Below are 27,156 nucleotides of genomic sequence, written 5' to 3'. Positions count from 1 at the left end.
TTCCTGAAGTAGCAAGACATTGAGATGAACAAAGCAGAAGTTCTTTCATGTATCGGAGTTTGGGACAAAGACCTACGGGCTTGGTCAGTAGATTACAGCTGGGCGAAGTCACATTTTGGGTGAGAGGTGATAATATAATATCTGTCTTCTTTTATCAAAGATCAGTTTTAAGAAATGTCAGAATGTCCAGTCATCCAAGTTTTCCAAGAAATTTGATGGAAAATAACTATAGTTTTTTTTTCTCAGAATTAAAGTAATCCATTTAGGTGTTCTGAAACCATCATTTTGGAGGACTGCCAGGAGTTAACAATTACTGATTTCTCCTTTCCAAGGCTCACTCTGGCACCTGTGCCTTAGATCCCATCACTTCCAAATTCCTCAAGAATCATGTTCCCACATGTTTTGCCTTCATCTCTAGAATCTTCAGTTTCTTCTTCATTCCTTTTTTTTTTTCCTGCCTTTAAACTTCACCAAAAACATTTTAGTGCTCCCTGCTTTCCCCTCTAGCTACTGTCCTATTTCTCTCATTGCAGAGCTTTTTCAACAAATGGTCTAAACCTGCTGCCTCCTTCTCATTTGACACAGCTTCCCTTCAAGCCTCTGATATTCTGGCTTCCATCATGCTACCCTATCAGGGCTGTTCAGTGGCTTTCTTTTTGCCAAATGCATTGGACTTCTCTTAGTGTTCTTTGTTGATATCTCTATGTCATCTTATTCTAACTACACACTCATTAAGACACTGGCTTCATTCTTGGTTCCCTTTCATCTGTTCTTATAGCTTTCAGTAGGTTCCTTTTTTTTTTTATTATTATAAGGATTCTTTCAGCTGGTGTCCACCTCTCATCTGTCACTGTGTCATACTGTGATGGCCTGCATGTTGCTATGATGCTGGAGGCTGTATCAATGGTATTTGAAATACCAGCAGGCTCACCCATGGTAGATAGGTTTCAGTGGAGCTTCCAGACTAAGACAGATTAGGAAAAAGGACCTGGCAATCTACTTATAAAAAAACTGGCTACTGAAAAGCTTAGGAATAGCAGCTGAACATTGATAAAGTGCTGGAAGATGAGCCCCACAGATTTGAATGTTCTCAAAATACAACTGGGAAAGAGCTGTCTCCTCAAAACAGAGTTGATCTTAATGATGTGGATGGAGTAAAGCTTTCAGGACTTTCATCTGCTGAAGCAGCATGACTCAAAATGAGAGAAAAAACAGCTGCAAACATCCATTAATAATCAGAACATGGTATGTACAAAGTATGAATCTAGGAAAATTGGAAGTTGTCAAAAATGAAATAGAACACTTGAAGATTGATATCCTAGGCATTAGAGAGCTGAAATGGGCTGGTATTTGCCACTATGAATCAGACAATCTTATGGTCTACTATGTTGGGAAAAACAAATTAAAGAGGAATGGTGCCACATTCATTGTCAAAAAGAACATTTTAAGATCTATCCTGAAGTACAATGCTGTCAGTGATAGGATAATATCCATACACCTACAAGGAATACCAGTTAATACGGCTATTATTCAAATTTATGCCTCACCCACTAATTCCAAAGATGAAGAAATTGAAGTTTTTTTTTAAAAAAAAAACAAATTCTGCAGTCTGAAATTGATCAATGTAATCAAGATGTATTGATAATTATTGGTGATTAGAATGTGAAAGTTGGAAACAAAGAAGGAATAGTACTTGGAAAATATGGTCTTGGTGACAGAAAACACTCATGACAGAGTTTTGCAAGACCAGTGACCTATTCATTGGAAATATCTGTTTTCAACAACATAAACAGTGACTATACACATGGAGGAGCCCTGGTGACACAGTGGTTAAGGGCTTGGCTGCCAACCAAAAGGTTGGCAGTTACAATGCACCAGCCACTTCTGGGAAATGCTATGTGCAGTTCTACTTTTTCCTATAAGGTCACTATGAGTCGAAATGGACTCAATGGCAATGGGTTTTTACACACATGGACCTCATCAGGTGGAATACAGAGGAATCAAATCGATTACATTTGTGTAAAGAGACAATGGAGAAGCTCAATATCATCAGTCGGGACAGGGCCAGGGGCTGACTGCAGAACAGACCATCAAAAGCTCATATGCAAGTTCAAGTTGAAGCTGAAGAAAATTAAAACAAGTACACGAGAGGCAAAGTACAACTGTGAGCATATCCCACCTGATTTTAGAGACCGTCTCAAGAACAGATTTGACGTATTGAACACTAATAACCAAAGATGAAACAAGTTGTGGGATGACATCAAGGACATCATACACGAAGAAATAAAACATCATTAAAAAGACAGGAAAGAGAGAAAAGACCAAAATGGATGTCAGAAGAGAGTCTGAAACTTGTTGAATGTAGGATAGCTAAAGCTAAGGGAAGAAATGATGAAGTAAAAGAGCTGAACATAGTCTATCAAGGGCAGCTTGAGAAGACAGAGTATTTTAATGACATGTACAAAGACCTGGGATTAGAAAACCAGAAAGGAAGAACAGGCTCAGGATTTCTCAAGATGAAAGAGCAAGAAGAAAAAAATTCAAGCCTTGAGTTGTAATACTGCAGGTATTTTATAGGTAAAATATTGAATGCCATAGGAAGCATCAAAAGAAGATGAAAGGAATACACAAAGTCACTGTACCAAAAAGAAGTGATCGGCGTTCAACCATTTTAGGAGGAAGTAGCATATGATAAAGAACTGATGGTACTGAAGGAAGAAGTCCAAGCTGTATTGAAGGCATTGGTGAAAAACAAGGCTCCAGGAATTGATGGAATACCAACTGAGATGATTCAACAAATGGATGCCGTACTGGGAGTGCTCACTCATCTATGCCAAGAAATTTGGAAGACAGCTACCTGACTAACTGACTGTAAGAGATCCACATATGTGGCCATTCCAAAGAAAGGTGATCCAACAGAATACAAAAATTATTGAACAATATCTTTAATATTGGAGCCCTGGTGGTGCAGTGGTTAATTGTTTGGCTGCTAACCAAAAGGTGGGCAGTTCAAGTCCACCACCCTCTCCCTGGAAACCCTATGGGGCAGTTCTACTCTGTCCTATAGGGTAGTTCTACTCTGTCCTATAGGGTTGCTGTGTGTTGGAATTGACTCCACAGCAACAGGGTTGGTTTTGGTTTTTATCCTTAATATCACAAGTAAAATTTTGCTGAAGATAATTCAAAAATAGCTGCAGCAGTATATCAAGAGGGAACTACCAGAAATTCAAGCTGGGTTCAAAAGGATGTAGAACGAGGGATATCATTGCTGATGTCAGATGGATCCTGGCTGAAAGCAGAGAATACCAGAATGATGTTACCTGTGTTTTACTGACTATGCAAAGGCATTCGACTGTGTGGATCATAACACATTATGCATAACATTGTGAAGAATGGGAATTCCATATACTTAATTGTGCTCATGAGGAACCTGTAAATAGACCTAATGGCAGTCATTCAAACAGAACAAGGGGATACTGCGTAGTTTAAAGTCAGGGTTGTATCCTTTCACCATACTTATTCAATCTGTATGCTGAACAAATAATCCAAGATGCTGGACCATATGAAGAAGAACGGGGCACCATGATTGGAGGAAGACTAATTAACAACCTGCGTTATGCAGATGACACAGCCCTGCTTGCTGAGAGTGAAGAGGACTTGAAGCACTTACTGATGAACATCAAAAACCACAGCTTTCTATATGGATTACCCCTCAATATAAAGAAAACAAAAATCCAACACAAAGAAAACAAAAAGATAAGCAACCCCATGATAAATGGAGAGACTGTTGTAAAGGATTTCATTTTACTTAGATCACAATCAACGCCCATGGAAGCAGCAGTCAAGAAATCAAATGGCACATTGTATTGGGTAAATCTGCTGCAAAAGACCTCTTTAAAGTGTTAAAATACAGAGATGTCACTTAGAGGACTAAGGTGCGCCTGACCCAAGCCATGGTATTTTCAATTGCCTCCTATGCATGGGAAAGGTGGACAATGAATAAGGAAGAACAAAGAAGAATTTGCCTTTGAATTATGGTTTTAGCAAAGAAGATTGACTATACCATGGAGGGCCAGAAGAATGAACAAATCTGTCTTGGAGAGGTACAGCCAGAATGCTCCTTAGAAGCAAGAATTGCCAAGACTTCTCTCACATACTTTGGAAATGTTATCAGGAGGAATCAGTCCCTGGAGAAGGACATTATGACTGGGAAAGTAAATAGACAGCAAAAGAGAGAAAGACCCTGGACAAGATGGATTGACACAGTGGCTACAATGAGCTTAAAGCAATGATTGTGAGGATGGCACAGGACTGGGCAGTATTTCATTCTGTTGTAAATAGGGTTGCTGTGAGTCGGAACTGACTGGGCAGCACCTGACAATAATCAGCTGGTGATTCTATGAATTTATTAATCATTTTTAAACAGTTTTATTGTGTTATAATTGATATACAAAAAACTGAAAATATTTAAGTGTACAATTTGATAAGTTTTGATATATTTAAACACACTAAACCATCAGCATAGTGAACATATCTAATCATAGTGAACACGAGATAGTGAATATATCCATCACCCCAAATGCTTCCTCATGCCCCTTTGTAATCTCTTTCTCCTGTCCCTAGCTACCTACCTCCTTCAGCCTTAGGCAAGCAATAATCTGCTCTCTGTAGATTTTTATTTTCTAGAATTTTACATAAACGGTATCATAAAGTACTCTTTTTTGAGTCTGGCTTCTTCCACTCAGCATAAGGATTTTCGGATTCGTCATGCTGTATATATTAATAGTTCCTTTTTTTTTTATTGTTGAGTAGGATTTTATTGTATAAATAGACAATAATTTTTTATTCGGTTACTGATGGACATTTGAGTTCTTTCCAGTTTGGGGCTATTACAGATAAAGCTCCTAGAGCATTTCTGTACAAGCTTTCTGATGAATATTTGTTTCAATTTCTCTTTGGTAAATACCTAGGAGTAGAACAGATGGCAGGTATATGGGGTTGTATGGTTGGTATATATTAACCTTTTCAAAAACTGGTAAACTGTTTCCTGAAATGGCGTAGAGTTTACATTCCCAACAGCAGTGTCTGGGAGTTCCAGTTCCTCTAAATCTTCCATAACATATGGTATGGTCATTCTTTTAATTTTAGCTATTCTAACAGATGGGTAGTGGTATCTCATTTTGATTTTAATTTGCATTTCTCTAATGGCTAATGATGTTGAACACTTTTTCATGTGTTTATTTCCCATCTGTATGTCTTCAGAGGTGAAGTGTCTTGAAATCTTCTGCCAGTTTTGTTTTAATTTAGTTATTTGTTTTCTTATATTGAGTTCTAAGAGTTCTTCATTTATTCTGGATATAAGTCCTTGTATTAGATACATAATTTTTAAATATTTTTCTAGCAGTCTGTGACTTTCTTCTTGTGTCTTTCAAAAAGAAGTTTTAAGTTTTGATGAAATTCAAATTATCATATTTTACCCCCCTTTGGTGGAAACCCAGTGGTAGAGTGGTTAAGAGCTACAACTGCTAACCAAAAGGTTGGCAGTTCGAATCCACCAGGCACTCCTTGGAAGCCCCATGCGGCATTTCTACTCTGTCTTATAGGGTTGCTATCAGTCAGAATTGACTCAACGGCAACAGGTTTGGAGTTATTTTTTAGTGGATTATGCTTTTGGTGCAATATCTAAGAAATGTTTGCCAAATCCAAGGTGACAAAATTTTTCTTATATTCCTTTTTTTGAAATTTTAGTTTTAAGTTTTACATCTAGGTCTATGATTCACTTCTAGTTAGTTTTTGTATATGGTGTGAGGTATGAATCAAAGTCTTTTTTTGTATATAGGTATGCAATTGTTCTAGCCAGGGCTTGGAACAGGTTCCTTTCTAGTTGGAACCCCTGCTGAGAATCTGCATTTCTAACAAGCTCTCAGGTGATGCCAATGCTGCTGGTTAGGCACCAATTCTAAGAACTACTAGTGGAGCAGTGGTTCTCAAAGTTTATTATACATAAAAATCACCTGAGGATCTTGTTAAACTGTAGATTCTGAGTCAGTATTCTGGGGTAGAAATGCAAATTCTCAGCAGGGGTTCAAACAGAATTTCTAGCACCATTTGTTGAAAAGACTATTTTTCTCCATTGAATTGCCCTTGCAACTTCGTCAAAAATCAGTTTTACTCTGACCTATAGGGTCGCTATGAGTTGGAATCAACTCAGTGGAAACGGGTTCGGTTTTGGTTTTCATTTTTAGAGTCACTATGAGTTGGAATCGACTTGATGGCAATGGGTTTTGCATGTGTGTAGATGTCTTTCTATTCTGTTCCATTGACTTAGTTCTCCATCATTACACCAATACTACATTATCTTGATTACTATAGCTTTAATAATAATTCTTGAATCAGGTAGTGTTAGCCCTCTAATTTTGTTCTTATTCCCCCTCCTTTTTAAATCCCCCAACTGTGGTACTGTTGTAGATTTGAGCTTTTCTCTCCAATATGAATGCCCTTCATGAACTACAGAAACTTTCTCACTATCGGCTCTTAAAAAGCAGAACCACCAGCCCCAGCTTCTTGTTCGAGCTCCAGGCCTGTAGCTCTGTTAACGTACAGGCAGCTGTACTTGAAAATTTTATTTCTTCAAGCTCTGAACTTCTCTGAACTTCTTTTCAGATACTTCCTATCAGCTTTCCCTCACAGCTTCATTATGTCAGCCCCATTGCATTCTTCTCTCTATTGCCCAGACTGGAAATCTCATATTTGATTTAGCTCTATCCTTCCCCGTTCCAGTAAATCATCACATACTCTATTTTTTTCATTCAAAATATCTTGCACTCTTCTCCATTCTCACTGTTATTCAGTTCACATTTTCTTTTTCATGTGCCTGAATGAATTTTCACAAGGTCTATGAAAATTAATTCATTAAATGTCTCTAACACAAGAAGTAGACCAGTTAGACTAGGGTTATATAGTAAAGACAAAAACTCCCATGAAAAGATGCAACTAAAAGAGAACTTTCAGAAGTGACAAGCTACTAAAGATCCCCCTACTTCAATTAGAAGAGCAACAAATGGAGTTACGTTCAACTTGGGCAAATCCCCAATTACCCTTTAGACTCCCCAGTCTCAGTTGAGAGTCAGGGGAAAGTCACATTCATCATCATCTTTGAGAGTTTACATGTTCATGAAAATTTGTAAAAGAAATAAGAAATAAACAGTCACATTTCTAATAAGTAGGAATCTCCTTTAAGGAAAGTAATGTTTAAAGATTTAATTATTTTGAGCATAAAAGAAACTGTAGAACCACATTTATGGATACAGTGAACTATGAGCTGAGAAGTTTATTTTCTCCTGATTTTCAGGAATGTGGTGTCCTGAACACAGAGTCATTAATCTTATGAGAATGCCATAGTTAAGAGCAAATATATAGTTTGTTATTCTGGCATAAAATTATTAATTCTTTAAAGGCAGGTATTTATCTTTTTTTTTTTTTCCATTAGCACTTAATAAAATACCTTGTACACAGCAAGCATTATATAACAGATATTATTAAATAAATTCAATGATACTATTTTGTCAATATTGATAAAATTGACACAAACAACTGGCTTCAAAAGTCAATTAGATTCCTAATTTTCAGGAAAAATATGAAAAATGAAAAGGAGCTGTAATTCCAGGATTCAATCTTTCCTAATTTAAGCAAATACAGTGGGATACCTGAATCAGCAGGGCACCTATGAGATAATTTTCAAGGTGTAATATAGACTTATGCTACGAAGAAAAAACTAAGAAACAATTAGCACATTAATATTCTTCCAAGGAGCTTAAATCATTTTGGGAAGACTCTCATATTATCAAGGACATGCAGGTTCCAGTACATGAATTTGTGTGGGCTAACGGTGTCATAAACCAGAACATTGTGTTTACAACATTGGGGCCCTGTACAATCTCACACAGTTTAATGTAATAGTTTCTCCAAAATATAGGAAAATTCCATTTCCTAGGACTCTCATGAACAGAGGGAATTTGGCTCATTTTTCATCTTCCCACTTCATGTACCAAGAAACAGGGTCATGGAAGGGTAGTGCCACAGTTAACATCACACAGCAAGCTAGCCCAAGCCTAGTAGTTACATTGCATGACTGCTGAATGTCTACAGTCTATTAACTTTCATTTGCTCAGGAAAGAACAGAAAATTGCAATGCTTTGTTTGGATGAAAATGCAAGAATTCAGTAAGCCAAACCAAACAGCTTAGATGAGTACATGATTCAGTTTATTAGGATCTCGGCAATGGGAAAAAAAGAGAAGAAAAAAAGATCTGCCATTCCTCATAAATGCTAGCCTCTCTCCCCAAAAATTCACAGGATAATTTTACTTTTTTTAAAGAAAGATATATGTGACAATGTTCAGTAGAAAGAGTAAAAATCAGAAGACATTTTAGAAATAAACCACATTACAGGTAGTGCATGCAACGTTATTTCTGATAATTTTAGAAAGAAATTTTCAAAATGAAGAGGTTTGAATAGACTTTAAAAGGAATGGAGAGGGACGTGAGAGAGTGAACTTGTCCATTTAAGCATGTATTTCCCCTAGTCCCTATTGCTCATCTGAAAACAAGAAGTAGAGCAGGTCAGGAAAGGGGTTATGGTTAACACTGCAAGATGAAAGATAAGCAGCCAGGCAGTTAGAAGCCAGAGCATTTTATCTTGAAGAGCAGGTCTGGCCTTGTTTCCATCTTGATAAGAATTAGATTGGAGGGCTTGTTTGTCTATACACCAGGATGGGGGAAAGAGGTGGGAGCGGGGCTGAAGAAAGGGGACAGGGAAGTCAGGGGCTTAGTTATGGAGTTGTGGCAAATTACTAATGTAGTGACAAGTCCTTCTTTTGTGTTCTCTCCTCTGCCTGAACTTTGAAACTACTAGACTTGTCTATTCAGATAACATGGCTGTGCTTTGTCCAAACGTGGAAACTTACACATCTAGAAAGGTTAGGTGCAAGAACAGGCTTATTATCTCAGACTAAAATTTTAAGACAAGATTGGGTCATTGACTCAGAACTTGATGGAAATGACATCTGAATTTAAGCTCTTTTCTGAATGGTATGTTTATCTTTATTCTGAAGCATATGCACAATATACTCTGAATTTTCTTTTAAAATTGTGCTTTTATTTGACCTCAAAGTTTCGGTTTTTTTTTTACAGATTATAATTATTGCATTAGCCCTTCTACTATCGTACTGCTTTGATTTGATGATAACTGGTTCAAAAGTTGTACTTTTTATAATTCTTAAAATTGGCAAAGTTCTAAGGTCACCTAAGTTATGTTCTGATAAGAATTCTGGATGCAAATTAACAAGTCTTCTGGGATTTTATTTGCTATTACTTTTAGAATTTCAGTCCATAATATAAACAAGAATTTGGAAAATCAAAACAAAATGAGTCTTGTTTTTTAAAAACAGGCATTTAAAATTATTTAGTAGCTAATTTAAATTATTTCAATTGTGCTGCTTTTATGCTGCACATTCCATTAATTTCTTAATAAAGTTTATTGAATGTGTAAAAAAATTAGCACAGGAGGAAGCATTATGGGATGGAGGTAAACCATAAACCTTTGGGGTTTATAATCTATGCTATAGATATTATAGATTCTGTAGATTAACCCAAGAATATTTAGCCCAAATAGTTAATGTTATGCATTGAATTGTATCCCCCAAGAATGTGTGTCAACTTGGCTAGGCCATGATTCCTAATACTGTGTAGTTGTCTACCATTTTGTGATTATCCTATATGTTGTAAATCCTAACCTCTATGATGTTAATGAGGCAGGATTAAGAGGTAGTTACGTTAAGAAGGCAGGACTCAATTTACAGAATTAGGTTGTGTCTTCAGTCAAACTCTCTTGAGATATAAAAGAGAGAAAGGAGCAGAGAGGAGAGGGGAACTCCTACCACCAAGCAAGTTGAGGCAGGAGCAGAGCGTGTCCTTTGGGCCTAAGGTCTCTATGCTGAGAAGCTCCTAGAGCAGGAGAAGATTAATAACAAGCACCTACCCCTGAGCTAAGGGAGAGAGAAAGACATCCCTGGAGCTGGCACCCTGAATTTGGATTTCTAGCCTTCCAAACTGTAAGAGAATAAATTCCTATTTTTAAAAGCCATTCACTTGTGGTATTTCTGTTATAGCAGCACTAGATAACTAAGATAGTCAGATACTAAAGCAAGTTTGTATAAAGGACAGGTAGGAAGAAAGCATCTTAAAACAATATGTATTTACTTTTCTTAGCTATTTTACAGATTGTCTGACACCTTGAGTCTCATCTCCCTTGTAGTCCCTATAATTGATCAGCTCTGGACACTGCCCTGACCAGGAAGATCAGTGTCCATAACTCACCCCCATGGGAGCTGTCTTTCTAGAAACGCTCCCCATTTTTGGTTTTTCTTCTCTTACCCACTGCTCGTAGTTTTTCAGTAGAGTTGTGCTGGTGCTGGAAGTCTACAAGGTCTGAAGAAATTTTAATGAAATATATACTAATATACCCATTCCTCACTTATTGGCTATCTCATTACCTGACATTCTGCAATTACAACAATAGTAAAAAATCTACTATCCAAGTGGAGCCAACATAGCACCACAGACAGACACACCATGCCGATACTGTGCAGCAAAGACCCGAAAAACTAAGTAAGACACATATAAACACATCAATCTTGGAAACCTAGGCATCAAATGAAGGCATAAAAATCTAGATCAAACACCAAATGTTAGAAGAAAATGATGGAAAACAGAGAATGAGGAGAGAGAGGGAGTGGAAGCTCCCTGCTAACTAAAATGGCACAGCATTGCCACCTTGAAACATAGCCAACAAGGACCCCAGACAGGGAGTATGGGAAGGCAACTTTAAGGAGCTCCCAACAGGAGACAGAGTACCCACCCCAGGCACCACACCCCCTTCCTGCAGGACTCCGCTTCACTGTTACAGCTAGAGTGCCCCTGGCACTCTGGCCTACCACCTCACTGGGTCCACACTGCACCACTTGACCAGCTGCTGAACAGTGGGAAGTGAGCCTCTACCACTCCCTGTCTGACACCTTTGCCTATCTGGCAACGGGTTGTGAACACTCCTACATTCCTGTACCAACAACAGCACCCACCCAGTCCACCCTCAGCCATCTCACCAAACCAGTGTATAACAAAGTGGGCTTGTCCTGCCTGGTGCTGCTCTGCCCACCCAGACAAGGTGATGAGAGCTATCATGCTCACAGATGAGCAAGCAGCAAAGCATGGTCGGCCTGTCCACCCTGACATATAAAAAAGAAACAAAAAAGCAGGATGAAACATACTAATATACAATCGATAAACACAGAAAATAATATCTTAATTTCTTGGAAACAGCAGACAGTATCAAAAAATATAAAAAAGCAGAATAAGATGACTCCCGCAAGTGACCAAATAATAAGACACCCTTCTGGCAGAAGAAAAGGCAGTGGAACTACCTGATATGGAATTCAAAAGACTAATATTTAGGGCTGTTCAAGAGATTAGGAAAGAGATCAAGGAAAACACAGATAAAGCCAAGGAAAAAATAGATGAAATCATTGAAAACACCAAGGAAAACAGCCAAAATCAAGGCAAATACAGCCAAAGCAACAGAATAATAATAAATAATAGAAGAACAAAATATCAAAATAAACAATTAGAAATCAGACAAAAACAGCAACTAGAAATCCAAAATTTCAGAAACGGCCAATTCAATAGAAGGCCTTAAGAGAAAATTTGAAACACTGGAAGACAGAACCAGTGAAATTGAAGACAAATTCATGGATGCTACTTTGAGGAAAAATCAGAGAAAAGAATGAAGAAAACCTAAGAACTATGTGGAACACAATCAAGAGAAAAATATGCTTGTGATCAGAGTTCCACAATAGGAGGATAAAATGGAAACCAGAGAAGATTGTGTAAGATTTGCTGGCAGAAAACTTCCCAAATATCATGAAAGATGAAAAGCTGACCATCCAAGAAGCTCAACAAACCCCATATACAATAGACCCCAAAAGAAACTTACCAAGACATATCATAAACACATTTGTCAAAACCAAAGAAAGAAAGTATCCAGAGAGCAGCTCAAGAGAAACGAAACGTCACTTACAAAGGGGAAACAATAAGACTAAACTCTGATTACTTGGCAGAAACTGTGCAGGCAAGAAGGCTATAGGATGCTGTATATAAAACCTTGAAAGAAAAAAAAACTGCCAACCAAGAATAATATATCCTCAAAACTCTTTCACAAATATGATAGTGAAATTAGGACATTTCCATGTAAACAGAAATTAAGGGAATTCATAAAACCAAATCAAAGTTACAAGTAATATTAAAGGGGGTTCTTTGGTTACAGAACCAACAACATCAGAAACAACCAGAGTCTAGGACACAGGACAGCATCAGCCAGATACCAACCTAGGTAAAAAAAAAACTCTCGATAATAAAAGAAAGCTATAAGACTTGAAACAGGGAAACAGAGATGTCAACCAGTAAATAATAACAATATCAAACAATAAAAAGAATAAACAGTGTAGGTACAGAACTTTCAAATGGAGAGGAAGTCAAAGCAATATCAATTAATATAAGACTGGTTCAAACTTAGGAAGATAACAGTAAATATCAAGGTAACCAAAATGAAAGTTAACAAACCTACTCATCAGAATAAAAAAGAAGAAAAGCATAAGGACTCATTAAACATGAAATGTATAATGACAGAAAAGAAAATCCACAGACAAAAGGAACTTAGCATAGGAAAGTAAGAGGAACAAAGGAAATGTCAGCACCATTTATAAAAATAAAAAGCACAACAATATGACAGCAATAAAAACTCATACTTACTGATAATTACCCTGAAAGTAAATGGCTTAAATGCACCCGTAAAGAGACAGAGAGTGGCAGAATGGATAAAAAATCATGACCCATCAATATGCTGTCTATAAGAGACACACCTTAGACACTAAGACATAAATATATTAAAAATCAAAGGATGGAAAAAATATATTAAGCAAACTGTAACCAAAAAAGGACAGGAGTGGCAATACTAATCTCAGAAAAAATAGACTGTAAGGCAACCACAAAAGACAAGGGAGGACATTATATAAAGATTAAAGGGACAATCCACCAAGAAGACATAGCCTGAATAAGTATCTACGTACCCAACGATGGGGCTCCAAAGTACATAAAACAAACTCTAATAGCACTGAAAAGAGAAATAGTTCCACAACAGTAGCAGGAGACTTCAACACATCATTCTTGTTAAAGAACAGAACATTTAGAAAGAGACTCAACAGAGATACAGGAGACCTAAAGGCCAAAATCAAGCAACTTGACCTCAGAGACATATATAGAACACTCCACTCAAAAGCACCAAAGTATACATTCTTTTCCAATGCACACAGAACATTCTCCAGAATAGATCACATTTTAGGCCACAAAGCAACCTCCAATAAAATCTAAAATGTCGAAATAATACAAAGCATTCTCTCTGATCACAATGCCATAAAAGTAGAAATCAATAACAGGAAGGCCAAAGAAAACAAAAAACAATTACACGGAAACTGAATAACACCTTGCTTAACAACTGGGTGATAGAAGAAATCAAAAAGGAAATAAAAAAATTCCTCGAATCCATTGTGAATGAAAACACATCATACCAAAACTTTTGAGAAACAGCAAAGGCAGTACTCAGAGGTCAATTTATAGCAATAAATGCACACATATCAAAAAAGGACAGACCAAAATGGAAACATTAGCCCTACAATGTGAACAAATAAGAATAGAACAGCAAAGGAAGCCCACAACCACCAGAGGAAAGGGAAAAATAATGATTAGAGCAGAAATGAATACAAAACAGAAAAACAACAGAAGAATCAACAGGACCAAAAGCTGGGGCTTTGAAAAGATCAACAAAATCAACAAACCACTGGCAAAACTGACAAAAGAAAAACAGGAGAGGTGGCAAAGAACCTGAAAAAGAAATGAGATGGGTGATATCACAACAGAATCAGCTGAAATGAGAAGGATCATAACAGAATACTATGAAAAATTATATTCCAAAACATTTGAGAACCTAGAGGAAAAGAACAAATTTCTAGAAATGTACCCTGACAGGGATTGCAATAGACGATCCCAGACAGAGCAGGAGAAAAATGTAGAAAAAACTCTTCACAAAAAAGATCAGACTTATTGGTCTGACAGGGACTGGAGGAACTCCTGGGACTATGGTCCCCAGACAACCTGGTAACTCAGAACTGAAGCCACCCCAAGTCTACTTTTTAGCCAAGATTAGATAGGCCTATAAAACAAACAATAATACACGTGAGGAATGTCCTTCTTAGTTCAATCAAGTATACAAGACCCAATGGGCAACACTTCCCCCTAAGTAAAAACTAGAAGGCAGGAAGGGACAGGAAACCTGGATGAATGGATACAGGGAACCTGGGGTATAAGGGAAAAGAAGGATAGTACTGACACATTGCAGGGATTGGAACTAATGTCACAAAATAATATGTTTATAAATTTTTGAATGAGAAACTAATTTGTGCTGTATACTTTCACCTTATACATGATTAGAAAAAAAAAAAAACAACACAGTCAGCAAAAAAAAAAAAACCTTCTTTCTCACTAGCACATTAATGATGTACATCTGGTAGTAACGAATGCCGAAGTGGAAGGCAAGAGTGAAGCTGGCTGTGATGGTTAAGAATCAACTTGATTCTCAGTGCTTTGGCAGTTATGTAATGATATAAGTTGGCAGTTATGTAATGATATAACTTGGCAGTTATGTAATGATGTAATTTGGCAGTTATGTAAAGATGTAGTCATCCTCCATTTTGTGATCTGATGTGGTCATCCTCCATTTTTGCATAATGCTGATTTTTGCATAATGACCTGGTCTTTGGAACCAAAACATGTCAATAAGTGAGGGGTGGGTATTATAGCCCTTATTTATCAGCAGCCACTCAGGTGGCAGGATTCTATAAAGCATTTTACATATGCTGCTTCTCCATAGTTATAAATATGCTCTCAGTGCTAAGCCCTAACTTTAGTTCCTTTCACAGACAACTTTTGTCAAAGAATAATTATGACTTGATATTCCTGATCTCCAGGATGCTTTTAACTTTTTTCTTATCACAATAGCTTATTAATAATAAATAATTTATAAATGTGGAAAATCAAAGCATAAAATAAATCCATAATTGAACCCCCAGAATTAAGCACTTTGTTATATATTCTTCTAAAAATTGTTATGTACATCTAACATATGCACACACTTTGTTTACTCACAAATAGGATTATTCTATTCATATGGCTTATAACTTTTCTAATTAATTATGATCTTTATTAATATCTTTCAATATTGTGAAATGGTCAATTTCATAATTTTTCAGGGTTACATGTTATCATAAGGCATAGATGTATATGTTCTTTTCATCAATTCTGACATTTGATATTTTGGTTAGTTTTTATCTTTATTTATTTAGCTAACAATTAGATCTTACGTGTCAGGCATTGTTCTAAACACTTTATAGTGTTTTACTCATTTAATTCTTTTAAAATTCAATTAGGGTATAATAACCCTAGTAACAATAGTTATCCTTTTACTGTCCCTATTTACAGATCAAGAAAGTGAGGCACAGAGAGGTTAAATAACTTGCCCAAGGTCACAGAGCTAATAAGTGGCAGAGTCAGGATTCCAACCTAGGCTGTCTGGCTCCAGAGTGAGTGCTCTCAACTACTGTGATATACCTGCTATCATAAACAAAGCTGTAATGAACATTGTCATTTCTTTTAGTTTCTTTAGGAAAATCTCTAAATTAAAATGCTAGCTTTTAAAAAGCACTGGCAATTGCCCTTCAAAAGTTGTATAGCTTTTCTTTCCTATAAGCTGTACGTGACAATCATCTCCCAGATCTTTGACAATACTGGGTGTTATCATTAATAATTAAATCTCATGCTTTTCTAACTTGTATTTCTCACTCACAATCCCCTTACTCTAATGCAATCTTTTCAATCTTCAACTTACTTGGCCATTTCATAACATTTGGTAATATTTCATCAACTGCTTCTCATGCAACTCTCACCTGCTTTGGTGTGGTAGTACCCTTCTGTTACTTCTCTCTGATCTATATTAACATTTCTTCTCTTTCTCCTTTGCTGATACTTCTCTCTGGCCTCCTTTTTAATTTTGGTGTTTCTTAGCTCTCTGCTTCTCATGCTGCAGTCTCCCTGGGAAATCTCATCCATTCTGTGACTGGCACAATTTAAATGCTGATGCCTCACAAATCTTTATCTTTGTCCAAGTCAGCTCCCTAAATTTTAGACTTATGTATGTAACTGCCTATTAGACATCTTCACCAGGGATATTCTCCAGGCTTTTAAAAATAGAATATTTAAAATTAAATTCATTTTTCCCCCAAATCTTATCTTCAATTTGTATTTACCATTTGAATTTGATGCTTCCACCATACAACCAAACATACAACATGAAAGTCATTCTAGATTTAGGGTGCAGTACAGCGTAGTGAGTGACAGCATCGATTTTGAATCAGGCAGATCTGGGTTTGAACCTCATCTATATGACTTAAAATTTGGATGACCTTTGGGAAAACTGCTTGAGCTTTATAAACTTCGGTTTTATACTTGTAAAATGGGCATAAATACCTACTTGGCAAGGCTGAAGATGAAATGGGATGAGGCATGTTATCTTTGTTCTTAGCGGAGTGCCTGACGTGTAAAAAGCAGCCAATAAAGAACACTGCGATCTTTGGGATGCTGCCTCACTTCTCACATCCAATCAGTTTCCAAATCCTGTCATTTCTAACTCTGTAACTTCTCTCCAACAATCTTCTCTCTTTTCCATCCCCGCTGATAATGACTAATTAGGATCTAGTCATCTCTATCGATGATTGCAATTGTCTCTAATTCAGTGGTTCTCAAACTTTTTTCCTGGTATCAATACACATGATCGATGGTGTTCACATGTGAGACTCACTCCCACAGACATACTCAAGGTTAAGTATTATTTCAAAAGTTTAGGGTGTAATGCTATCTCTTTCTTTCCCTTTCTACGAGAAAACGTACTAGAATAAAAGTAAAAGTGACATTAAAGAGGTTCACTTGAATCTGCTCTGATTTACTTAAGTCTTGTGCAAATTTGAGTACCATATTTTTAGTAGCAAACTGCTTGCAGCACACCTGTGTGCCACTATACCATGGTGGAGAGGATTTGTGTTAGCTACCTTCCTTTACTGATGCTCTCAGCCCACATGAATCCCATCCTCCACATTAGGGTCAAAGTGAGCTAGTTTCTATTATTCAGACTTTACAATATACCCTGCATTTTCTACAGCACAAATTCAACCCCCTTTAGACTGTCATACAAGGCCTGACATTTTCCAGCTTTTTTCAGGCGTTTCTCTTTCCATACTCCATCTTGCACATGACTTTAGAAATTCTGCAAACTGATGGCATTTTCATCACCTTCCACTCCCTCCACCACTCACAGTAGTCTGCCTTAGTCTCCAAACACTCCAATGAATACGCCCTCAATCCTGGTCACCTATGGACATTTTTCACTCAGTAGCAATGGGCACCAAACTCCTTCCTCCTAAATCTTTGGCTGTTCCTTACTTAAATTTCCTGTTCCCATCTCGGACTTTTTTTTTCCTACCCATACCTTCAATACTTTCTTTCCTAAGGAGTTTCTACTTCTTCTGTTCTCTTTCATTCTAACTTACTAACTCTCTTTGAGAGATATCTCAGCTCTTTATGACTTCAATTACTATCTATAAACACCAACCAATTCTCTGTTTCTAGCCTTATTTTTTGCCTGACCCCTATATACCCAGTGGCTCATAGGACTTTTCCACTTGATGATCTTGTGACACAAGCACAATACTTTCAGAACTGAGCTCATACCCCACTGTCCCTAACCAGACTCTTTTTCACTAAAGTTGCACACTTCTGTAAATGACACTACTCACCCAATTTCTCAAGCCAGAAGTCTAGGAGACTTTTTTTTTTTTTTAATATCTTCTACTTTTTTGACCCCCTATATTTCAACCAATTGCTATATCTTGTTGATTATACCTCACAACTATATCTAAAATCCATCATATCTTTCCAATATTATTGCTACTACCTTAATTCAGGTTTCCATTACCTCTTAGCTAGATTAATTTGTCTCCCTGTCCCTGTCCCTAATCTCAGAACCCTGGTGGCGCAGTAGTTAAGAGTTCTGCTGTTAACTGGAAGGCCAAAAGTTTGAAGCCACCAGCTGCTTCTTGAAAACCCTATGGGACAGTTCTACTCTGTCCTATAGAGTTGCTATGAGTTGGAATCAACTGGACAGTGATGGGTGGGTCGTCTATCTTGCTCCTTATCAACTTATCCTCCTCAACATTTAACTAGAGTTTTACTTCAATTCGAATCTGATAATGTAAACCCTAATTTAAAATCCTTCAAGATAAAGTTAAAAGATTTAACAAAATTTCTAAGGCTTTCCAAGATCTGCATCTGGTCCCCCAACCCCACCAACCCAGACTATCTACCCATGTGCCCCCTGACACTGTATGGACCAACCACATTAAAAAATTTTCAGCTCCTCGTCTCTCTCCTTTTCTCTCTTTTTTGCCTGCCTGAAATGCTCTCCTTTTCCTGCTTCCTCCTTTGCCTGGCTTACCCCCATTTCAGAGTTCTTGTTCTGTAGTCTTGACATTACCAAAGAAGTTTACTTACTTATTGATTCCTAAGGCCATAAAGGAAACCCTGGTGGCGTAGTGTTTAAGTGCTACGGTTGCTAACCAAAGGGTCAGCAGTTTGAATCCGCCAGGTGCTTCTTGGAAACTCTATGGGACAGTTCTACTCTGTCTTACAGGGTCACTATGAGTTGGGATCGACTCGATAGCACTGGGTTTTTGGGTTTAAGGCCATAGTACTTAGCAGGTTATAACATATATTTTATTTCTTTATTAGAAGTCCTCTTATCCATGTGATTTTGAATAAAGGTTGGTCAGCTAATGATTAAAGTAGACTAAAATAGGGGAATTACACAAATTCTACATTCCTCAAGTATTTATTTTAACCTAATATATTTAAATACACAATTGTTCACCAATTTTGCTTATGCAGAACTATGACCTTTGCTTTGAGTTTGGGGCCACTGATGGAAGGTCCATGATGTCTTTCTTAAACAGCTGTAAAGAAAGTATACCATCTGTAATTTCTAGTTTCACTTTTAATAAAGTGGAGTGAAAACTTGAAGACATTTACAAACCATTATGAGTGTAGAATTTGGGGGATTATTAACATTTTTTTGTTGAGTATTTTCTATATTTAATTCATAGAAATGTTTTTAATGATTCTTTTATTGAGTCTTTCCAAAATATTCAACTTAATCGTCAAAGACACAATTCTCATTTTTTACTCTATTTAACTGAATTATGTAAGCAATGTTTAATTATATTACATAGTTACAATAATAAGTCAACTGGCATAAATCGTTTGGGAATAATCAACTAATTCTTGGCAAGCACGCAACTCAACCAATGAAAAGAAAAGTATGTGGGCTTACTGGAGCATAGCCTACTGGCTGTGAGCTTTCCTTGAGCCCTGAACATTAATTTTGTTATGCAAAGGAAATTGACACTATTGGTTAATTTGTCAGTTCATTTAAGTGGAGGTCTTTTAAGGGTGCTCTGTTACCCTAGGTATCTCTCTTCCACATGGACTGTAAGCAGTGTGAGAACAGGGAAACAAGCATATCTTAGAAATGGACATCTTTTTTCTTTACCACTATGTTCACATGATGTTGGGCACAAAATAAATATATCCTGAATAAAAAAACCAACGAATGAATATATTCATAAATATCTAGAATGCCTCCTCCTCATAACCTCTGTCCTTCCCCCATTATAGCTCGGATGTCAACTGCTTAATGTTTTCCTGACTGATCTCTTTATCCTCCAGAGTAAAATTTTTAACTCTCCCTTCTCTCTGCACACACCACTTTAAAATACTTTGTACTAACATTTGATATTGTTTCTATTTCTCTTTAATCTAATCTCTTGAATGTGGGGATTGTTATTACTTTTATCTCTTGTGTTGAACATAGTATGTTGCACATGCTATTTGCCCAACAAAAATTCATTAATGAGTAAGTAAGTAAAATAGCTCTGCAAGATAGGTATTCTTGTTTCCATCTTAGATGAGGAAACTGAGGCTAAGAAAAATTAAAAAGCTTAAACAATATTACAAAGAAAATAAGTCTTGGGATCATGTGGTTTGCGGACTTCAAAGGTCATGCTCAATTTCAACTCTACTGTGGGGTGTCTACGAGTCAGAATCAAGTCAACAGCAACTAACAACAACAACAATGTATCTCTTTCAGTCACCTAGTAAGTTAAAATCTCTTTCACGGATGGAAGTAAAGCACTTACTAGCCCTAATCAATTCTTTTTACTTTCTATATATTTGTGAATATTAATGTTATCTTTGCTTGATTTTTTTTTTTTATAAACTCCTAGGTGAACAACAAACAGGAGAAAAAGGCTTAAGAAAAAGGATACAGACCTGATTGAAAAGAAGAGTATGTGGGATGAACCACAGGTATGTGTAGGTTGATGTGGGAAAGAGACTATAAAACAAAGCAGACCCACTTACCCTATGGCATTACCTAACCTAAGGAATTAGAACATTTGTGTAAATTATCCACGCCACTGTTTCCCTCCTTGGAGGATACTATATTTACCATCTGTGGTTTGGGGATGGTTCCTGAAGTAGATTGATTCCAAGCAGTATCTTGAATGGTGGGGAAAATACAGCTTAGTGTTTGGGAAAAAAAAAAAAAAGACCTAATTCCCAGGCTGAAAGAGCAGTAAGACTAAAGGAACTGATGCACACAAAATAACAGGCAAATGTAGATAACGGAGAGAGGGAAGAGACTCACTACAATGTGCTAGGTAGCAGTGGAGAATCTCTGTAGAACCATGAGAAGAAAGACATTTTTTTATTAATGATTTTCCTAGGCCTCCAAATTCATACTACTAACTCACACACTCATCTTTGATTTTGCCCAAATCAGACTTGCATAACACTCATTTTAGTTCTTTAGGCACCATATTTTGTGTCAAATCTCTTGGCTTTTAGGCTAGTAATGTCACATTTTAGAAAATATAGACTTAAAATAATTCTCCAGTTTTATAAACACTTCTGCTACTGATTTTATTTCAGTATACTTATAGAGGTTCAACTTTTTGTGTTTCATCAAATTAATTTACTTTTATACTTTGTTAACACTCATCCAGAATACACTATTTTCCTTTGTAAACCAGAACCAGCTGACGTCAAGTCTATTCCAGCTCATGGCAACCCCATGTGTGTCAAGATAGAACTGTGCTCCAGTGGCTGATCTTTCAGGAGTAAACTGCCAGACCTTGGGTCACTATGAGTTGAAGTCAACTCTATGGCAACCTTTTTTCCCCCCAGGTGCCTCTGGGTAGGCTCTAACCTTCAATCTTTCAGTTAGCAGCTTAGTATGTTAAGTGTTTGCACTACCTAGGGACTCCATTATCTGTCCTACCTCCACTCATTTTTTGTTTTATTCACCAAAGATGTAAGGCTCTTTTCCTTCAATAACATAATCTCTGTAATATCACATCTTTTTCCCCTTTATGATTTATAGTAATTTACTTTATTATCAGTAGTCTCTTATTTTTCCAACTATCAAACCACTGTAATTAATTTTTCGACAATCTATTTTCTCCTAGAACCAAATCTGCTATCTTCGCTTAAAAAAATAAAAACAAAATCACCTAGAAACATAAAGTAACTATACGTCTCAGTTAATACACTTGTACATCTTCATGTTTGAATCTCTGGTCCATTACTTGTTAACTCCATAGCTTTGAGTAAGCCACTAAATCCTAAATCTCTTGCTATACCATGTGGAGAATAGGGTTGAAAACGGCATCTATGTCATAAAGTTGCACTAAGAGTAAAATAAGAAAAATATGGAAATCACTTCCCACAGTGACTGCTACACAGTAAGGACTCAATAAAAGGTGGCTGTGGTCATTATTATAACACAGAGGTATTTATATACCTGACTTTAATTATTAGGATAGAACATAGTTCTGCCGCTGAGTCTTTGAAATGTGACTAGTTCAAATGGAGATATTTAATCAATGTAAGATATGCACTGGGTTTCAAAGATAATACTGAAAAAAAAAAGAAGCTAAAATACCTCATTAATAATTTTTTATATGCTTACATGTTGAAATTATAATATTTTTAGATACAAGTGGCCCTCCATATCCATGTGTCCTACATCCGCGGATTCAACCAACCACAGATTGAAAATATTTAGGAAAAAAAGGTAAGTTCCAAAAAGCAAAACTTGAATTTGCTGCTCACAGAGCACTACGCTCAGTGTATGCGAATTAAGCTATGTCTAGGCTTCCAGGCTACAGCCTCTTGCCATCTCACAGATCCTCAGTCTCTCCCCAGCATTTGTTGTTTGAGTATTGTTTGTCTTGTTCTGTTCACTCCTTTTACTTCTGTGAAAAAATGGCTCCTAAAAAGCAATGAAGTGGTCAGAGCAATCCCTCAGAGGTTAAGAGGGAGTGGAAAGTGCTATCCCTCAACAAGAAAATAAAAATATCTGCTCTTTTGAAGAGTGGCATGTTGCTTGCTGAAGTGGGCCCTAAGATTTGTAAGAACCAATTGAGCATTTGCATGATACAGCAGAAAGAAGTGAAATTCATGGAAGTGTTAGTGGTGCCCCTACAATGGCAAAAATGGTCTCTGGTTTGTGATAAAGTGCTTGCAAAGACTGAGCAAGTATTCAGTGTTAAGTGCAAGCATTAACAACTATTTACCTAGCATTTACACTGTATTAGGTATTATAAGTAATTTAGAGATGATTTAAAATATTTGGGAGGATGTGTGTGGGTTATATGCAAATAGTACAGCATTTTATATAAGGGACTTGAGCATCCAGGGATAATCCACGGGGGCCTGGAACCAATCCCCCTTGGATACTGAGGAACAACTGTATATTGGATTAAATAAAATAATAACTAAAATAATTTTAATTGTTTATTCCTAATTTTAATGTAGCTACTAGAAAAAAATTAAAATTATACATGTAGCTTGCATTTGTGACACGCATAATATTTCTATTGTACAGCATTGCTATAGATAATGGTAATTTTACAGACTCCTGAGTGGGTTTACTTTTACTTAGTTGTCCTGTCATAAAGTGTCATCTTTCAGGTAAAATATCATCACCTACAATGACCTTTTAGTAATTCTTATTAAAAGATTTTAAATATTCTAAAACCTTTTTTTTATAGGATATATGGAAGGCACTGTCTTTCAGGATTTCAGATTTTTAAATGATCTATTAATATGTTGTAATTTGATTTGATTTGATAGTAAAAGATTCTTTTTATATCATGTTTACAAAATGCCTTCCTATGTAGCCTGTGAAATTAATAATGAAAATCTACTTGGGAATCATATATTTATGTCACAAATTAATTTCCATGTGTGTGGGTAATTGAAGACCTATATGATAATAAATGGGAAAACTTAGTTAATTTTACTACAAAGCTGCAGGTTGCCAAAAGACCAGTAATAGATTGTGGTTAGAAAACGGTCCCAGAGAAGCCTACGTAAGTTGAAGAGATTGTGTAAAAGCTGTGCGGGGTCTGCAGAGTTGTTCTAAAACTGTACATCCTGCCTCTCAGTGTGACCTTGAGCATCATCTGACTGTGATGAAACCCCAGTCATGTGATTAACTAGTTGGGCAGAAAAAAGGCTTGTAATAATAAATTCAGCAAAAGCCTCACGATGAGCACCTCGGTTTCCATCTCTGTAAACTGAGATGATCTCCAATAGCTTCCAGCTCAAAAAAAGATGATAATGCATGACACATTCAAATAAGTACCTGTAAACATATGCTTATTTCTTATACTTAAACATACCACTTTCATAATGAAAATAATTTAAAATATTTGTTTACCCTATATATCAAAAAGGGAAATAAGAAACCGCTCAAATGTTCAGGATACAAAAGACACATATCACTAGACTCCCACCTCCTACCCTGGCTGAGGTATCATATGACTCTCTGGACCCAGAACTGTCCTATGTTTTCAGAGGTTTGTGCTCTTTTGTTCTGCTGTTCTTTTTCTCTTTCTTAGACACATTAAAGAGGAATTGGAAGCTGAGGTACATTTCCCTTAAAATTCTGCTGTAACATGATGTCAACCTAACTTTTTAATTGTCTTTCTGAAAACGTACTCCTCCCCGCCCCCCAAAAAAGAAATTCCAAAATCTCTCTCGGATATCAATCTTTTCAACGAGACTATTCCTGGCCCCACAATCTTCTCCCACAGCAGGCAATGTGTACCTCTGTTTTGACCCTTGGCAACAGTTTTTCTGTGTAGTCAGCTTTATACAAGATACATTCTTTCTAATGAAGTGTGAGTTTCTTAATAGAACTCTTCTTATACTTTATACTTTAAACCCATGAATTTGACGTTAACCTTCTCTTTTTCACTGTCTACTCTCTTTATATGATCCCATCAATTTTGTGGCTTTAATTACCATGTAAATATATGTATCACCAAAAAACCAAACGCAGTACCGTCAAGTCGATTCCGACTCATAGTGACCCTATAGGACAGAGTAGAACTGCCCCATAGAGTTTCCAAGGAGCACCTGGCGGATTCAAACTGCCAACTCTTTGGTTAGCAGCTGTAGCACTTTAGCACTACACCACCAGGGTTTCCAAATATATGTATATACATATATATATGTATATATATATCTATATATCAAGCCCAGATCTTTCTCTGGATATTAACCCAGTATATCCAATTTCTTATGAGACATTGAATGTCACACTGATATTTCACACTGAACATTGTCAGTATGTTCATCATCATCTCTCCTCAAATCTATTTCACTCTCATATTTTTGATATTAGTATATGGCACCACCATGTATTCAGATTTCCAAGCCAGAAACTTGGGCATCATCCTGTGTTATTTTCCTAGTATTACCATAATAAATTACCACAAACTGAGTGGGTTCAAACAACAGAAATTTATTCTCTCACAGTTCGGAGGCCAGAAGTCCAAAATGAAGGTGTTGGCAGTTTTGTGTTCCTTCTTGATGCTCTGAAGGATAACCTTTTCCATGCCTCTCTCCTGGCTTCCGGTGGTTGATGGCAGCCCTTGGCATTCTTCAGCTTCTAGCTAAATCACTCCAATCTTTGCCTCCATCGTATGGTGCTCTTCACCGTGTCTTCTCTCTGTGTATATTCAAATTTCTCTCTTCTTATAAAGACACCATCATTGGATTGAGGCCCACCCTAACCCACTGTGACTTTATTTTAATTTGATTACATCTACAAAGATCCTATTTCCAAATATGGTCACATTTATAGGTACCAGGGCTGGAACTTGAACATATATTTTGGAGGGACACAATTCTACCCAGCACACATTTTGATTCATCTCTCCCCTTCACTACCTATATCCAATCAATTATCAGTCAAGCACATTCTGCTTTTTAAGTATCTTTGTAGTCTAGCCATATTTCTCCATTTTCCACACCACTCCCATTGCATTTTTTCCAGAATTTACTGTGGCAGCTTCTACTTCTAGTCTTGTATCCTTCCAATCTAATCTCACATGGAAGCCCAGGAAATTTTGCAAATATAATCATGTCACTCCTTAATAACACCTTCATTTGTCCTTGTTTCCCTTGGTATAAAATTCAGAATCACTGAGTTAGAAAAACCAAGCGCTAATATCTGAGTCTACTTATCTTTCCAGTCTCATTTCTTGCTATGTCCCTATTCTCATCCAATATTTCAGCTACACTAAATATGTACTTTTCTGAATGTATCCTTTCATATTTATTCTCTCTCATTTCTATCATCTTCTCTGATACTCCCTTTTCTCCTCTTCCATCTCCGTCTCTATCCTACAGGATTTTGCAGATGTGTTCCCTCTGTTTAGAACATGTTTCCCAACTCCCTTTCTCACCTTCCCTTTTTACTAAACTTATTTCCATTTATCCTTAAGACTCAGCTTAGATATCACTTCTACCACATTTCATTTCCTCACTGGAAGGCTGAATTAGGTTCTCTTCTGTTTGTTTCCATAGCATTTTACTTTTATCTTTAGAGTAGTAACTACCACGTTTTATTATAAATGTGTATGTATTGTTGGAGTCCCTGGGTAGTGCAAATAATTAACATGCTTGGCTGCTAACTGTAAAGGTTGGCAGTTTGAGTCTATCCAAAGCCACCTCAGAAGAAAGGCCTGGCAATCTACTTCCCCAAAAATCTGCCACTGAAAACCCTACACAGTTCCACTCTGACACACATGGGGGTCACCATGAGTTGGAATAGACAAGATGGCAACTGTTTTTATTTGCTTCCTTGAAGTAAGATTACAATTTCCTTGAGTATAGGCACTGTAACTTATTAAATATTGTGTCTTAAGCATGCAATCCGGCACACTGGAAAAACTGAATAATTAAATGAATGAACTACCTACAGTTCTAAGCAAAATGGTTCGCATGTAGTAGGCACTCTGATTCTTGAAATTGTACGCAATTTTACTACTGAGTACTCTAAAGGAGCCTTGGTGGCGTAATGGCTAAGGGCTATGGCTGCTAATCAAAAGGGTGGCAGCTCGAATCCATCAGCCACTCTTTGGAAACCATATGGGGCAGTTCTACTCTATTATATAGGGTCTCTATGAGTCAGAATGGACTTGATTGCAATGGGTTTGGTTTTTGGTTTACCGTAACAGGAAGCAACCACGCAGAAAGGCAGAAAGAAAAGGATAGTGCTTATGATGTCCCCAAAGTTTCTACATAGACTCAAATTTAATGTTGACAACTGAATCATCTCCATATTCTATCCTCTTAAAGCCTCATCCTACAGGTTAATTTCATAGACATTGCTTACATTTCTCCAAGGACACAAAGTGACCTTGCTAAAAATCCCAGAATAAATATGGCTTACTGGGCCAGAATCCTAGAGCAAAAATGTGAATATTCTGCTCCCTATTTGTTTTGTGCTCCTCTCGTACCATTTACCAAGTATC

The 27,156-nt window shown here is 36.8% G+C and overlaps 1 protein-coding gene across 23 annotated transcripts in view; it reads right to left on the bottom strand.

Annotated features, from left to right (window-relative positions):
- IKZF2 (IKAROS family zinc finger 2) overlaps positions 1 to 27,156 on the bottom strand; it is a 305,347-nt gene that overhangs the window by 82,002 nt on the left and 196,189 nt on the right. Inside the window, exon 10 of one of the 23 annotated variants that reach the window (XM_003406082.4) lies at positions 300 to 25,346. The exons of the other annotated variants lie outside the window; for them this stretch is intronic. The gene's annotated coding sequence lies outside the window, so the exon portion shown is untranslated. Of the gene's footprint in view, positions 1 to 299; positions 25,347 to 27,156 lie in introns of those variants that run through there. 23 annotated transcript variants of the gene reach the window in all.

This window comes from Loxodonta africana, chromosome 6 (assembly GCF_030014295.1).
Source record: "Loxodonta africana isolate mLoxAfr1 chromosome 6, mLoxAfr1.hap2, whole genome shotgun sequence".
Classification (NCBI taxonomy): domain Eukaryota; kingdom Metazoa; phylum Chordata; class Mammalia; order Proboscidea; family Elephantidae; genus Loxodonta; species Loxodonta africana.
The sequence above is the reverse complement of the archived record's forward strand: the minus strand, read 5'-3'. Positions and strand labels throughout refer to the sequence as shown.